Source organism: Sinohyriopsis cumingii, chromosome 1, assembly GCF_028554795.1.
Source record: "Sinohyriopsis cumingii isolate HCF-2022 chromosome 1, ASM2855479v2, whole genome shotgun sequence".
Taxonomy (NCBI): domain Eukaryota; kingdom Metazoa; phylum Mollusca; class Bivalvia; order Unionida; family Unionidae; genus Sinohyriopsis; species Sinohyriopsis cumingii.
This window is the reverse complement of record NC_142961.1, coordinates 52,848,956-52,862,923: the sequence shown is the minus strand read 5'-3', so window position 1 is coordinate 52,862,923 and position 13,968 is coordinate 52,848,956. Positions and strand designations below refer to the sequence as shown.

Below are 13,968 nucleotides of genomic sequence, written 5' to 3'. Positions count from 1 at the left end.
CTTCTTTTAAAATATCATTAACGAAATTTTTTCTAGACCAGCTGGAATGACATACTAAAAGCTCTGAATAGAAAACTTTATAATCATATCCATGATTGATATATCCAGATCTTATGCTGAAATGTATGTACCTGTGTATTGTGTGTATTGAATATTGTTCATAGTTGTATGTTTCCCAGTATAGTCACACATAGTCAGAATGAGTGCGACGATACCTGGTTATGTGCATGATCTTATATTTTTATTTTGTGCATTTTTTTAATTTCTTATTTTGTTTTAAATATTTAAAAAAAAATTGTAACATAGCCGATTAAAAAAACTGAGGACCAGACGGCAGATGGGTCAGCCATTACCAAATGTGTTATCCTCGTTAAAGATAGGTAATTATTATTATTATTATTATTGTTATTAATGCATACTTCACTGATCGCGTAACTCACATCCACGCCTGAGTTTTACATATTAATTTCACGCGTTTCTCTTTGTTTTCCACCTTTGGTTCAATGTTAATTTCTCTTTGCATAATAATAATAATAGTCTTATACATGATGGTAACACAATTAGTACCGAAACTAACCTCACTTATGGCACTTTATTATCTACATATGTAGAGGCAAATATATAAAATACAGTTGAGAAACAAACATCGTACAGAAAAGGTTTAATTATTGATATACACAGGAACAATTAAGTGTTGATATAGCACAGAAACCATTGTGTACACCAACATGCATGATTGAAAACTTTTCATTCACACACACACACACACACACACACACACAGGGGAAAGCTGACCATAATCGGTATTAGACATTATTTACATTGTGTCCATTTCAAACGCCTGTGACGAAAGGAATGCGCTGATGGTTCTTCTTTAACATCTATAGGTAGACAGTTCCAAATGATTGGACTCAAACTATTTTCATACAATTCCATTTCGGGCTTAGAAAGAAGAAAGTTATAATTTGGCATAGAGCGTAGTATCGATAGACCAGAAACTGTATTGACATTATTTGTCCTTTTACTGAACTTAACTGTTTATATAGTTTGGCGTCGAATCATTAGGAACTAAGTCTTTATACTGTGAACAAAATTCTTTTAGAAAAATTACCACGTATGATTTTGTCACTCATATTTATACATAATATTAATTTGATGTCATACGCTATCATTATTCTCATCTCGTTCTAAGTCATACTTACTGTACACACATATTGATTGGAATGCATCTATCGCTCTCCTTTTCATAATATATTTTCTCAGTGCGCGCCGGCGCATGTGATACTGCTGACATATATACATACTGTATTGAATAAAATCTATGAGAAAAGTTATAGACCGCTACTGGAGTTATTCTTCAATAACAAAACATTACAATCACCATCACTATTTAGCATCACTTAGACTAATAACTGGTGGCGCCTCCAGTCAGGTCAGAAAAATGCGGAGAAGTGCTTGTAAGTGTGTACAGCACCACAATAAAACAATAGAAAGAGAATAAATTAAAGACACCAGCAGCACAAATATCATGTTCAATAATAATAATAATAATAATAATAATAATAAGAAGAAGAAGAAGAAGAAGAAGAAGAAGAAGAAAAATTTATTTGACATAATAAATCTGTTGATGGTGCACAAAGTTAGATTTTCTTAAACTTTACGGTTTCGCTTGTTTCTGTTACTTAGTAAAACACGATAAAGTTGTAACACTTCATACAGACAGAAAATTTAAAGTATCAAGAGATACTGATTGTTGATACACGTTCCATGTTGATTTGTTTGATATATTTGGAGATGTGAACAGTTTGTCCTTCTAAGGGCTTATCACATACCACTTTACAAATATGGAAGTCCTTGTAGTGTTGAAACATATATCGAAAGAAAGATAGCAATGGAATCAATTTCTTTTCTTCTTTCTGAATTATCCCAGTATCATGTCTCTATGATTCTTGTAAAATATTTTCTGTTTTCACAATTGTTCAAGGAACTTTACAAAACCATATATTACCATGAAGGTTCCATTTTCGTTTTTATAAAAAAAATGTAAACGCACCAGGAATAATGTGCAGATGGAAACTGGAATGGAATTATGAAAGACTAAATCTTGGGCTTATGAAAATAAATGAAATGTGGACAGAAATAGAAGCTACAAAAGAATAACTATTTAATTATTATGCAAATTGATAAAACTTGTTGCACAAATGTTGCATGCACAAGGTTCGTGTAAATTTTAATCATAAACATTTATAAACTTCCATGTTAATATCTTTTCAAAACCTTTATTTTAATTTAATTTTTATTATTATTTTAAATTATTTATTTTGATTTAATATTTTAATAGCCATAGTTTCTTCAGTGTTACTTCTAATATACATGTAATCATATAGTATTACCGTTTACTGGTAATACATCTTAAATATAGCCCGAAAACAATGTCATGCCTAAAGTACATCCTCCTTTATAGTGACCAATATACAAGAAATAAAGCAACATATACACCGAGTTTCTTGATATGTGGAAGCCTGTAAAACTGACAGGATTATACAATTTTGGAGAGAACGCTGTTATTGGTTGATCTTAAAATTAGTCAGTACTGAAAAGTTATAAGCTACCATGACAATAAATAAATAAATAAATAAATAAATAAATAAATAAATAAATCTATTTCTTCTTCTTCCTATTATTATTATTATAAGATGAAGAAGAAGAAGAGCAAGAACAAGAAGAAAATGAATTATCTAAACTGATATAATGGTATGGTGATGACAACAATGATGATAGTGCTGCTAATGGTAATGATGATGAGCTGGAGGTTGCTTATGTTTTGCTTCAACATTATTTTAACCTGATTGTATATATTATTTTTAACCTGAGTGTATATATTTGTGATCATTTAAAAAAAACTGTTCTGCTAAAACACTTTTGGGAACCGATGAAAACTGGACTTAAATATTTGATGAAGAGGTACAGTGCTTTTGTGGAATTGGTTTTTATATTTGTGTGTCTGTGACACAATTAAACAAACGTTTCAATTTTTTTCCTCACTTCCACAGATTATCACATCATCAGCTAAGGGTGATTTACCCTACCTACCTTATGTTTCATCGTCTCGGAATACACAACGATGATAATGTCCTACTTTAATTCTAAGTTTGAATCTCTTCTGACTAAAATGGATTTTTTAGTAATAAACTAATATCGCTCATTCGTTTTATCTGATATTAAGTGGCATAACAAGGAAATCAAACCTGGGGTGGGGTGGGGGTGGGGGTGGGCTCAACTGAGCTATAGGGCTTGACTTATATTTGGAAGCATACGATTAAGAAACGTTGATTTTAGGTCTAATATGATGTCAGGAGAAGGAAGTAGATAATATAAACTTGCATGCAATAGTGTTGTAAAGGAGGGTTTGGGGTACGGACGGAGTGTTTGCTCCGTACGCTAGTGGCATTGGGGCACCAAAACCATGGATGGGTGCCAGAGGTGTTGTGGCGCCAAAAACCCCTTGGGCTATCTTCGTCGTCCCGACGCCATTTACTTTTAGGACGCCAATGCTTGCATGCAAAGTTAGAATGTATTTATGCTTTAAAACAAACATTGTTCTTGTGGCAGTGACAATTTGTTACTTTTGACATGACATATTATTATTATTATTATTATTATTATTATTATTATTATTATTATTATTATTATTAATTTTGATATTTTGTTCTTGTTGGCACTGCCAATGACATCAAAGTAGAAAAGTGATAAAATATGCCTCGTTTCTGTAAAACAAGATGTCGAGAGTTCGAAACTCGCTGTGGCATCCCAATTTTTTTTGCAAATACCTTTTTTTGGCATTTCTTTCAAATTCGCTCATCCCAATTTTACTTTTTCAAATTTTTTATCTTGAAAATGAATGGCTCTTTTATATTGATACCCACGTTTATCTTTCTATGTGTCAGGCTGCCAAACAAGAGGTCGCAATTTTTTAAACACCTTTTTGTATTTTTTAATTCAATTTGTTTTAAATTTGCTCATCCCATTATTACTATTTTTTGGTTTACGTTTTGAGATTCTTTTAAATGTTGAAACAGGCAATTGAGCTAAGTACAAATACATACCAAATTGACACTACTTAAATCGATGGATATCAGGTAAAATCTCGCATTGGTCCAGCAGTCAGCAGAAAGCAGAAAGTACAAGCTTCGACCGTTCTATTGGAGAGAGAGAGAGAGAGAGAGAGAGAGAGAGAGAGAGAGAGAACGTCTTTACCCTAAGGGCTACGTGGTATCACTTACAAATCGCTGATGCTGTTTGTTTTTTTTTAATTCTGATAGAATCCATGGCCTTTCCTTGTTATTTTCATACATCATTTGCTAAATTGTGGGCTTATTCAAACATGATCTATGCTTCTTCTTCGCCATAAAACACTCCAAAGGAGGTAACTGTTTTTTGTTCACGTATTATTCTTTCAAAATATATGACTAAGTTCCACACCCCACACCCCCATTTTCAATAGGTTTGGAAAGGAGAGTGGCGTGTTTGAAGTTCACTAAGAGTCGTGAATAAGGGATTCTAAGAAAAATGACATTCGATATCAAAGAGGAAATATAAAAGAAGAAAACAAGCACTAATATGTCGCTGCAAACTGGATTCAATAGCGGAAAAAGAATTGATAACATATAGACCTTTGACGAATAATGCGTATGCACGTAGGGCCGGTAATGTAAAATATACCAAAATTGACGGGAAACACATTTTTGGCTTAGTGTGTAAGGTCATTAAACATGGTAATTAATATTGATCAAATAAAATCAAGATTTAATCTCTTTAGTTGATAGATCTCGCTTTGTTGAAGCCTAAGAAATTCGCGCAGTACAGGGCAGAACTTGAAAAAAAAAAAATACACGCACATTCATTAATGTGGATAAAACCACTTTATGCTGATTGGAAAACACTGTTCTTGTTTATAAAATACGAAAAGAAACACTTACCTTTGCTTTGCTGTCCAACTGTCGTCTGCAAAAATCTCAGCCGAATGCTGTAAATACGCCCGTCGATTATGTTTAGGCGTGCTGACATCATACGTCATAGATAACAGCGCCCCCCCCCCCCCCGTGTTTGTTTGGATTTACGCTAGCTGATTTACACTTTGATCAGACCGTTTACATTCCATACATTTCATTTAATACCACATCATTTGGAATATGAGCTGATCATTCCATTCTGTTCTTCAGACCATTTCAACTAATGCCAGATCATTTCGAATCTTAATACATCATTTCATTTATTGGGTTAAATCATTTAATTCTAGACTACATAATTTCATTTAATACTACGTCATTTGGAAGCAGATTTCATCAATCCGTTTTGTTCTTTAAATCATTTAATTTAATACCCCATCATTTGGAATCTGAATTCATCATTTCATTTGTTGAGTTAAATAATTTCATTTCATACTTAGTAATTTCATTTAATAATATGTCATTTGGAAGCAGATTTCATCAATCCGTTTTGTTCTTTAAATCATTTTATTTAATACCAGATCATTTGGAATTTAAATTCATGATTTCATTTGTTGAGTTAAATCATTTCATTTTAGACTACATCATTTTATTTAATAGCACGTCATTTGGAAGCAGATATCATCATTCCGTTTTGTTCTTTAAATCATTTTATTTAATACCAGATCATTTCATTTAACGCCACATCATTTGAAATCTGAATTCATTATTTCATTTTTGGGGTTCAATCATTTCATTTCATGCTACATCATTTCATATCACACAACATGATTTGGAATCTGAATTCATCATTCCGTTTGGTGGGTTAAATCATTTCATTTCACTCTACATCATTTCATTTAATACCACGTCATTTGAAATCTAAATGCATCATTCGGTTTTGTTCGTTAAATCATTTCATGTGACAACACATCATTTGGAATCTGGATTGCTCATTTCATTTGCTAGGTTAAATCATTTGATTTCATACTAGATCATTTGATTAATGTAATTTTTTGGCGGCGACGGCTGCCCATAATATCGTCACTTATGAATCCGTCTTTACCAAGTGTTTTGTATTTAGTTATGTTAATCATGACACAGTGCTGAGTGATTTCTCCCTTTCACAGTATACAAATAATATGGGGGAAAGGACTGAACAAATTTATATGTACACAGCGACGAAATAAAGAAAATCTCTCTCTCTCTCTCTCTCTCTCTCTCTCTCTCTCTCTATATATATATATATATATATATATATATATATATATATATATATATATACCATCGGTCTCGTCACTATTTAGAGGAAAAGATTACTAGACCGAAACTGGAGGACAATCAGAACACATAATTATATGCAACTATTGCACCTTACAGCATTTTCTTTTTTGTACGTAAATAAACAACGTAAAAAATATAATATAAATTAAAAAGTGATTATTCCTGACACAAACACGATATAGCATGAATAAAACAATATAGCATACACACAGAACACACACACACACGCAATACATTAGATTAATCCTTGGCCAAGATCACTCACATTTAAGGACCCTGATATGGAAACCAGCCATAACACCTCGTGTCCGAGGAGGGAGGTACAGTGGCGTCACTCGGGTTGGTGTCACCCAGTGCGGTAGCTCATGGTGTCACCCCCATGGTCCTCCTTCCGTAACAGACCATACAGAATCCTTAGAAATGTCATTTTGGTGTCACCCCCTCTGATGGTGTCACCCGGTGCAGTCCGCACCCCCCGAATCCCCCTAGCGACGCCACTGCTGTGCCTGCTCGTCATGTATTTAACTATGATCGGTTATCCGCTTATGAAATCCGACTAGACCGAGCAGTGTGTGCTCTGTAAAATTTGCAATTTTTCATTTTGGTGTCACCCCTCTGAGATGGTGTCACCCGGTGCGGTCCGCACCCCCCGCACCCTCCTAGCGACGCCACTGGGGAGGTACGTGTCATAAGGAAATATACCGTGAAGGAAGACAAAGGGACCAGCTCCAGGGACCTTGTGAGTACAACACACCGTACAATAATAAAATGCAAATAGCAAAGACCAGCCCCATAACAAGAACAATACGTACTTGTTTTCTTCTTACAAATTCTTTTGGATTTGTTACAGAAAACAAACACCTACACTATTGGGGTTACACAAACTCATAAAAGTCTTTAACATTTTCGGATGGCGGGGTGGGTGGGGGGTGGAGGTCTTCAAAGGTAGATAGCTTAACATAGCTAAAGATCGGAGAAGTGCCCAGAAATAATAAAACAATATACAGTTCACCGTTTGTAAAAGAACTTTGATAAACGGTCTAGCAGTTGAGGAACATGATCAGTGGATTATAGATCGATATATATACACAATGAAACAATTCAACGCAATGGAAATAAAATCAGCAATAGAAATTATTTGTTTCTTTTTAATTTTTTTTTTCGGTGAAAAATCAAAAGAAGTTTTTTGTCATCAAATGCGTACATATATATTTGAATTGCATAACAGAAGATATAATTAATGTTCAAAACTGTCGATAACAATTGTATGAAACACGCCCTTTTGAGAAAGTATGCAATCGTCGTTTGAAAATGGAAACTATCACATTAAATAATGTTCATTGCCGATTTTTTTTGATAGTATAAAGCTTTAACGCAATGAAAACAAAGTACGCAGTGGAAATTATTGATTTTTTGTTTATAAGTGATTTGTTTAATTAAGGAAGGTTAACAAAAGGATTTCGTCATCAGATACATAGTCTTAGCCTTGTGCATAATATAGAACATAATCATGCATGAAGGTTCATAATTGACTTAAATAAAATGCTACATTGATCACTGAGTGTAACTGTAATTCATTTTTTGTTTAAATGTTTGTGTTGTTATTGTTGTTGATTTGCCAAGGAATTGTGTGTTCACTATTTTATTTTTCCTAAATTATCTTCTTCCACATATAACAAAATAAATTGCAAGTATCTGCCCATGTTATACGCATACTCTTTGATATATGACTGTGTCCATTGCACCTAACAATTACCTTTTAATTAGTTTGTAGCGCATTTATTTACGGTGTTAAATTGGAAGGTTTGCCCATGGCGAGAGATATAATTTCTTTCACTTCATTCTGTTTTGCAGTCAGTGAATGTGACCCAACAGGAAACCAACTGCAAATGCTTCTAGCGCAACCTCCATTCACTAATGAGTTGGGAAAAATGGGCAGATAATGAGGTTACCGAAAGGGGCTAGAAACATGGCATATCAAATATTATGGACGGACCATTCGATGTTCGGCCCGCATATCTAAAGAAAGGATTCTTACGCAGATTTATACAAACCTCAACCTCCGAAACCGATTAAAAAATGATCTTGAGATAAATTGAAACAAATGGTCTGTCTGGAGGAAAAATCCCAGCCCTCCAATTTAATGGTAGTAACTTATGTCTACAAACTAAGCAATAATATAATCTATTGTAATTACTCCAAGGAGACATACCAGGTGAAGACTACTTTAGGGACAGTTCATACATTACTCAGAGTACACTTACCAGGCGAAGACTACTTCAGGGACAGTTCAGAGATTTCTCCAGATACACTTACCAGGCGAAGACGTCTTCAGGGACAGTACATTTACCAGGCGAAGACTTCTTCAGGGACAGTACACTTACCAGGTGAAGGCTACTTCCGGGACAGTTCAGACATTACTCCAAATACACCTAATAGGTGATAGTTCATACATTACTCCAAGTACACTTACCAGGCGAAGACTACTTCCGGGACAGTTCAGACATTACTCCAAATAGACCTAATAGGTGATAGTTCATACATTACTCCAAGTACACTTACCAGGTGAAGGCTACTTCATGAACAGTTCACCGATTACTCCAAGTACACTTAATTTCCCATTATAGAAGTTCAAATCCAAAACCATGCATAATTGTTACAAGCACATGGGGAATATACTATCAATGACTCGGAACTGGGTGAAGTGGTGGTAAATAATATTATGTCTATAGCTATTACACAAATTGTTCATGCTTAGAGTTGGCAAATTATTTGAGTGTCTACCATTCTGCATCAACAAATACAAATGATTTGAATGAAGGTGTCAGCGATATGTCTATCCTTCCTGAGGTCAGCTCACTCCAGCAATCGAACAGGAAGAAAACCCTCAGACTCTTAGAAGAGATAACAGACAATATTCTGTCCAAATCTGAAGTTAATAGAGAAACTCCACACATAATAGTTTCAGGCCAAAAACACAATTCATCCCAAACGCAGAGAAGATAAGGAAGATTGCCCCATTGCAGCCCACAAGGAAACACAAGCAACGTTCCATCCCTCACAAAGTTGATCACAGTTATGGTTCTGCAAGTTGCAGAATCAAACCTATGCATACTGTACAGCCAGAGCCATGTGGAGAAAAAGTGTAAGCCATCAAAAAGGGTATCAATTTGGGAACTTGCCCAGAAATCTGAGTCAGTGACATGAATTGTAACTATGCCCAATACACAGGTTTCTGAACATGGACTAAACTACATTAAAAGCCTCATAGAGACTTGCAGATTGCCAGAGGAAGAAAATAATGAAAGACATTGAGGAATTATTTTCCAGTTGTGGGTCCTTGCATTTAGTATGTTAAGTTTGGCAAAATTTAGGATCTTGGTAAAAAACTGTTATTCATGTACAACTGCAGTCAATTCAGTCGTGGTTGTTGAATTGTAATGTAGAAGTGGGGATATATTAACAGGAGCATTTTCCTCACCATTTCCATGGTTTCCTTTTTTATAATGAAATCTCTCTAGCTTCCATGCTTTCATCTTTGCTAACCAAGGTTTGGCTATATTAATCTATCTACAACTTGGGGCATCAGATTTTCAGTGTTATGGGTATGTGAATTTCATTGGATGCAGCATCAAGTCACCACATTCAATCATAATCAGTTTGATCAAATATGAAAACTGTTTTTACATGATTGAGACAAGTGGAGCACTTAACTGGGATGGACTCGTAAATAAGCAACTTTCTACTGCCAGTCCGTATTGCACAAGTATATCTTTTCTCTCAAATACACCTGTAATGGCTTCTCTGGTACACATACTTTGGATGTTAAACTCACAATGTAACATATTGAAGTCAATATACGTCAACCATATTTTACTGATGTACAACGCACCGCTGTTGCATGCTATATGTTAGTTGGCATTAATACTAAGGTACGCAATTCATGAAATCTAGTAGCTATCATTAGGACAAAGCACTGAAATATCTGATGAAAGCGCCAAGATATAGAGAAGTTAATATGTTGGAACCTCGAACAACGAGCAGGTCATGCTTTAAGTGTAAGGAAAAACCAGATATGTTTGTTTTCATGTGGATCTTTGTGAAAATGAATAACACTGGTTTTGCTTTAACTGTTTTTTAAATAATGGATTCATATATTATTGCGCACCATATTTGTATCCATTAGCGGTAAATGCATAAGATGGGAATGGCAGCTAACGTGAGAACACATCAAAGACTGACCACAAAGTATGGCACTTAATACATTACTCTCTATCATAATGAATCTGAAATACAGTTATTGTAAAAGTAATATTGTACACAAATATTTCTTTGTGAGAAAAAAATAAACAGAGTTTGACATTGATATGCTTCTTTATTTCTTTCAATTAGAAATCAAACGATGAAAATATAAATCCGCTATTCCAAAATTATGCTTTAAAATGAAAGTCCATTATGTGTCAATTACTAGAAACTTTAAATCAAGTTGTGTACACAATATACAGTATACACAACACAGAGGTACTGTTAGAAAACAATGAAGACACTTAAAAATATAATACAATGGAGAACTTAACATGTACAAAAACAATGAACCGTGTTAAAGTCAGAAAATATGTCAGATACTCTAAACCATGCTGGACTATGTCAGACAAATGTGACAAATGTTGGTCCAAAGCCACGAGTGAGGAGAGTAAAGTAAGTGTTTTGTGCATTACTGAACAGCCTGCAGCAAATCGATCATGAGCCTGAAAATAAAGGAAAGACACCATAGCGAACAGTCACAATGTGAAATCTACTAAAGAATCTCTTTTCTGAAGACTTGTATGTTTTTCTTTACTTAATGTGAATGTAAATATTCCTGAATGAATTTACTCGATGTACAAAGCTAATGAACACAACACAAAAATGATATTAAATTTTGTGAACAAAAGAATAATCTGCTGAGATGATATAAAATATGTAATCATAATAACAGCATCATATGAAATGAAAGGCAACACTTACAAGAATGATTTATGTGTGCAAGGTAATCATATGGCATTTATATCTGGATTTAAATTTGACTAGTGGTGATGAGGTCCTGTTAAACCAAAAGAATGATCACATTCTATCGAGTCTCTAAATTAGTGATCTGTTTCACAATAATGTGCACCTCATAATAAATATTGAATTCCAAGCAGTCGAATTATCTTGGCAAGTAACGATTTCTGTATTGTACTTAAAGTACTGATGATTCTACTGGATAATTAAAAGTTACGTTATGAACCTGCTTTTGTCCTTGTCAATGCCTGACAAATGCTTCTTTAATCTCTGGCTTATTTGCCTGTCCTTCCTGATTGTCATTGCAATATCCTCCTCGGCAAGGTCGATTGTCTCACCCTCACACATGGTTGACATCATGGTATGTTTGGTTTTCACCTGTGGTCCGGGTATTTGTATCCTAGTGGGTACTTTAGATCTGACTCCTAAAATTTACAAGAAAATAAAAAGTTTTAAATGTTTTACATTGTACAGATGTCTGCCTCTTTGGGGGTGGGGGGGAGAAATAGATTTTCAAGGTAATAAACAACATTTGTGCATTATAGAACTGAAAATAAGATGTACTTTATTTGTCCTTTGAAATGTATAAAAATTTTCAGTTATATTATAAAAAGTCTTTGAAAAAGTTTTTCAGCTTTTTCAATGCCTCGAGCATGCTGTGAAGAAACATGTTCAAGACAGTAAATCCTAAAATAACATTCAACTTTGTTACGACTTTAAGGTCTTAAATTAAATAACAGAAAAGAGCAAACGCCAAGTTTTGTTAAATTTATTTCCCTAGAATACACAGTAAAAATTTATTAACGAACTTACAGCATTGTGAATTAAATCCCAAACAGCCCTAAAAGTTCTATTACACGTGCAACGTCTTAAGTTCTAATTGAGTTCCAGTTATATTACAAATAAATTCCAATATTGAATGTGTTGACACGCAAGTAGTCTCGACTGTGCTACTGTGCCAGTGACCTGGAAGGTGGCAATGATTGATGCATCACAATAATACAATCCAAATGACCATGTCAAAATACACCATAATTCCTAATTAATGCTTCATTACAAAATTACTATTGAGCACATTGTAATTCCACTGAATAATAACTTCCATAGATATAGAAATCCAACCAAATTAAGAACCGAACACAACACTAAGACTGATTCTACTTTGGATTTTAAGGCAAGAATGAGTAATTTTTCAAATTAATATTATATTAACAGCCGGTGAGTGTGCACTGACTTAGAAACTGTTCATAGACCCACCATTAAAGCACATGTTCCTGACATTAAAAAGGGAGTTAATATGTGAGGTGAGCAAGGGTTCATTGAGTTGCATTTCTGAAACCATTGAGAACCCCTCTGAAAAGACTGAACTCTTATCCAAAAGTTTGCATGTTCGATTACTAACATCTGATCTGCCTGGATTACTATTAATATGTGTAAATGTTGCTCTTAACTCGTATGAGATCATCATTTTGAGTAGAAATTGGGTTTTTACAAGAACCAGACAGACCAATGATAATGGCGCGAACAGAATTCGGTAACGTGAATGATGCTTGACGGGTGCCTGTTTCTGTGTCGCTGAAAGTCAATCACGTTCATGTTGTAGACATTTATTATTTATAATCATAAGTCTATATTGTGTTCGATGCAAAATAGTCATTGATACCAGTTGATTAAAAATATCAACGACAACGAATCGTACAGGTATGTGTGCATAATGCGGAAAAAAATACAAGTTTGTGTCTTCTAGAATTATCGGTGGTGATTTTGCTGAAAGCTTGGGAAATTACCAGGAACTCCTTGGGCTAAGTATCCTGGTGAAAAAACATCTTCCGGGATATAATTATTGTGGCCCTGGAACCCAACTTGGTATCATACTTGACAAGGGAAAACGACCGAAAGCTAGCCAATTTCCAGTAAATGCGATTGATCGGGCGTGCCATGCTTATGACATCGCGTATGAAAATAAAGATCTGCAACAAAGGCATATTGCTGATGTGAAGTCGATTCATATGCCATCCATATTCTTTGACACGTCGTTTGCCCACTTTACGGGTTCTGCGTTCGAGAATGCTTTCGATGTCGTACACGTCGTCTTCTTTTTTGGTGACACGTTGTAACTCGGGCAAATAAAACGTTCCTTTGAGCACTTCTCCGTTCATGTCTTCCAATTTATAGACGGTAGGATGACGGCCATGCACTCGTCCAGTGACACGAAACAATTCGGTCGTCCAGTTAGGTAAGTAACCTTTGTCGAAAGTGCGTTTGGTTTTGCCAATGCGCACCCAATCTCCTACGGTCAACTCTCCACTTTTCTTGGGGACAGCCCTCGTCGGAGACGTACCAAACAGACGCTCAAACACCAACACTTCGTTGTCGGGAGTCACGTCTTGCGGGGCACGTCCGATGCTTCGATGGTAAGATTGGTTGTATGCTTGCACCAGGTGCGGTAAGATGTCGATGTACTTCAGAGTGTGGTGATGCGTAAAATATTTCCACATGCGTTATTTCAAAGTGCGTTGAAAACGTTCCACGATGCTGGCTTTGGTTTCGGGATTCTCGGTGGTAAAAAAATGAATGTCACGTTTCTTTAATTCTTTTTGGAAAGCTTGGTTCAGAAATTCGGTGCCTTTGTCCGTTTGCCATCGAAGAGGGT

General features: G+C 35.0%; 1 long non-coding RNA gene across 1 annotated transcript; it reads right to left on the bottom strand.

Moving 5' to 3' along the window:
• Nucleotides 1-10,911: 10,911 nt before the first annotated feature.
• On the bottom strand, nt 10,912-11,720 carry LOC149806874 (uncharacterized). The gene is made up of 2 exons (XR_016413560.1): nt 11,542-11,720; nt 10,912-11,020 (listed from the first exon to the last, which is right to left on the bottom strand). It is a non-coding gene; the product is annotated as an uncharacterized LOC149806874 (long non-coding RNA).
• Between the last annotated feature and the right edge of the window lie 2,248 nt (nt 11,721-13,968).